A 4,067-nucleotide genomic window follows, 5' to 3' on the forward strand; every position below is an offset into this window, starting at 1 on the left:
TCCAGTCATTCGCAGGAGAAAAAGACAGGGATTTCTCGGAAGGAGATCGGGGTGCCTTGTGAGGATCAGGCGACGGACGAGTGGTTAATCTGCCTTTGTACATTGACCAATAGTATAGATGGCAATCACTGGATAATAAATTGGACGAACTTAAAGCACATTTAAATCCTACCAACAGGACATTAAAAACTGTAATATCTTATGTTTCACAGAGTCGTTGTGGCTGAACACTACATGAACAACATACAGCTGGCAGGTTATATACTGTATCGGCAGGATAGAACCGCAGTCTCTGGTAAGACAAAGGGTGGCGATCTACAGTGGGGCAAAAAAGTATTTAGTCAGCCACCAATTGTGCAAGTTCTCCCACTTAAAAAGATGAGAGAGGCCTGTAATTTTCATCATAGGTACACTTCAACTAATGACAGACAAAATAAGAAGGAAAAAAATCCAGAAAATCACATTGTAGGATTTTTAATGAATTTATTTGCAAATTATGGTGGAAAATAAGTATTTGGTCAATAACAAAAGTTTATCTCAATACTTTGTTATATACCCTTTGTTGGCAATGACAGAGGTCAAACGTTTTCTGTACGTTTTTACAAGGTTTTCACACATTGTTGCTGGTATTTTGGCCCATTCCTCCATGCAGATCTCCTCTAGAGCAGTGATGTTTTGGGGCTGTTGCTGGGCAACACGGACTTTCAACACCCTCCAAAAATGTTCTATGGGGTTGAGATCTGGAGACTGGCTAGGCCACTCCAGGACCTTGAAATGCTTCTTACGAAGCCACTCCTTCGTTGCCCGGGCGGTGTGTTTGGGATCATTGTCATGCTGAAAGACCCAGCCACGTTTCATCTTCAATGCCCTTACTGATGGAAGGAGGTTTTCACTCAAAATCTCACGATACATGGCCCCATTCATTCTTTCCTTTACACGGATCAGTCGTCCTGGTCCCTTTGCAGAAAAACAGCCCCAAAGCATTGATGTTTCCACCCCCATGCTTCACAGTAGGTATGGTGTTATTTGGATGCAGCTCAGCATTCTTTGTCCTCCACACACCACGAGTTGAGTTTTTACCAAAAAGTTATATTTTGGTTTCATCTGACCATATGGGATTCTCCCAATCTTCTTCTGGATCATCCAAATGCTCTCTAGCAAACTTCAGACGGGCCTGGACATGTACTGGCTTAAGCAGGGGGACACGTCTGGCACTGCAGGATTTGAGTCCCTGGTGGCGTGGTGTGTTACTGAAGGTAGGCTTTGTTACTTTGGTCCCAGCTCTCTGCAGGTCATTCACTAGGTTCTGGGATTTTTGCTCACCGTTCCTGTGATCATTTTGACCCCACGGGGTGAGATCTTGCGTGGAGCCCCAGATCGAGGGAGATTATCAGTGGTCTTGTATGTCTTCCATTTCCTAATAATTGCTCCCACAGTTGATTTCTTCAAACCAAGCTGCTTACCTATTACAGATTCAGTCTTCCCAGCCTGGTGCAGGTCTACAATTTTGTTTCTGGTGTCCTTTGACAGCTCTTTGGTCTTGGCCATAGTGGAGTTTGGGTGTGACTGTTTGAGGTTGTGGACAGGTGTCTTTTATACTGATAACAAGTTCAAACAGGTGCCATTAATACAGGTAACGAGTGGAGGACAGAGGAGCCTCTTAAATAAGAAGTTACAGGTCTGTGAGAACCAGAAATCTTGCTTGTTTGTAGTTGACCAAATACTTATTTTCCACCATAATTTGCAAATAAATTCATTAAAAATCCTACAATGTGATTTTCTGGATTTTTTTCTTCATTTTGTCTGTCATAGTTGAAGTATACCTATGATGAAAATTACAGGCCTCTCTCATCTTTTTAAGTGGAAGAACATGCGCAATTGCTGGCTGACTAAATACTTTTTTGCCCCACTGTATGTATATTTGTAAACAACAGCTGGTGCACAATATCTAAGGAAGTCTCAAGGTTTTGCTCGCCTTTGGTAGAGTATCTCATGATAAACTGTAAACCACACTATCTAACTAGAGAGATTTTGTCTGTATTTTTCGTAGCTGTCTACATACCACCACAGACCGATGCTGGTACTAAGACTGCACTCAATGAGCTGTATGCCGCCATAAGCAAACAGGAAAATGCTCATCCAGAGGTGGTGCTCCTAGTGGCCAGGGACTGTAAGGCAGGGAAACTAAAATCCGTTTTACGTCATTTCTATCAGCATGTTAAATGTGCAACCATAGGGATAAAAAACTAGACCACCTTTACTCCACACACAGAGATGCGTACAAAGATCTCCCTCGCCCCCGATTTGGCAAATCTGACCATAATTCTATCCTGATTCCTGCTGACAAGCAAAAACGTAAGCAGGAAGCACCAGTGACTCGGTCAATAAAAAAGTGGACAGATGAAGCAAATGCTAAGCTACAGGACTGTTTTGCTAGCACAGACTGGAATATGTTCCGGGATGACATTGAGGAGTACACCACAAGAGAAAGGAGATGATTGTGGACTACAGGAAAAGGAGAACCGAGCACGCCCCCATTCTCATCGACGGGGCTGTAGTGGAGCAGGTTGAGAGCTTCAAGTTCCTTGGCATCCACATCATCAACAAACTAACATGGTCCAAGCACACCAAGACAGACGTGAAGAGGGCACGGCAAAACGTATTCCCCCTCAGGAGACTGAAAAGATTCGGCATGGGTCTTCAAATCCTCAAAAGGTTCTACAGCTGCACCATCGAGAGCATCCTGATGGGTTGCATCACTGCCTGGTATGGGAACTGCTCGGCCTCTGACCGTAAGGCACTACAGAGGGTAGTGCGTACGGCTCAGTACATCACCAGGGCCAAGCTTCCTGCCATCCAGGACCTCTATACCAGGCGGTGTCAGAGTAAGGCCCTAAAATTGTCAAAGACTCAAGCCACCCTAGTCATAGACTGTTCGCTCTGCTACCGCACGGCAGGCGGTACCAGAGCGCCATGTCTAGGTCCAAGAGGCTTCGAAACAGCTTCTACCCCCAAGCCATAAGTCTCCCAAACAGTTAATCAAATGGCTACCCCAGACTATTTGCATTGCCCCCTCTGCCCGTTTTTTACGCTGCTGCTACTCTCTGTTATCTATGCATAGTCACTTTAATAACTACCTACATGTACATATTACCTCAATTACCTCGACTAACCGGTGCCCCAGCACATTGACAGGTGCATTGACATTGACAGGTACCCCCTGTATATAGCCCTGCTATTGTTATTTTACTGCTGCTCTTTAATAATTTGTTACTTTTTTTGTGTATTTTTCTTAAAACTGCATTGTTGGTTAAAGGCTTGTAAGTGAGCATTTCACTGTAAGGTCTACACCTGTTGTATTCGGCGCATGTGACGAATACAATTGATTTGAACTAATAACTGTGAGAAAAGGTAGTCATTCAAAAATCATGTTATGCACTATTAATGCACACAGAGTGAGTCCGTGCAACTTATGATGTGACTGGTGAAGCAAATATTTACTCCTGAACTTATTTAGGCTTGCCATAATAAAGAAGTTGAATACTTATTGACTCAAGACATTTCAGCTTTTCATTTTTTATTCATTTGTAAAAATTCAGAAAAATATAATTCCACTTCGACATTATGGAGTATTGTGTGGAGGCCAGTAACAACAATGTTTTATTTAAACCATTTTAAATTCAGGTTGTAACACAACAAAATGTGAAATAAGTCAAGGGGAGTGAATACTTTCTCAAGGCACTGTAAATATGTGCCACTATTATCTAGTGTGAATGATGTCACTCATGTTCTTTATGAGGAATCAATTTAATTTAGCTCCTCACTTCCTTTCAGCCTAGTTCTAAACGTTTGTTTTACTGACCAGTAAATCTTAGGACCAAAACCAATCTACATGTCTATAACCAATAATCTAACTTTAAAAGCTTGATCGTGGTTGGAGTTCCTCTTTAATTATTATTGTCTGCATGCTGAAGGAGAATTACAATTTAATTTGTCAATCATTTATGAATGTTGTGAAAAGCAAAAGACATAGAGCATGCAGATGACAGTAAAGACGTCTCAATAAA

This window comes from Oncorhynchus nerka, linkage group LG7 (assembly GCF_034236695.1).
Source record: "Oncorhynchus nerka isolate Pitt River linkage group LG7, Oner_Uvic_2.0, whole genome shotgun sequence".
Taxonomy (NCBI): domain Eukaryota; kingdom Metazoa; phylum Chordata; class Actinopteri; order Salmoniformes; family Salmonidae; genus Oncorhynchus; species Oncorhynchus nerka.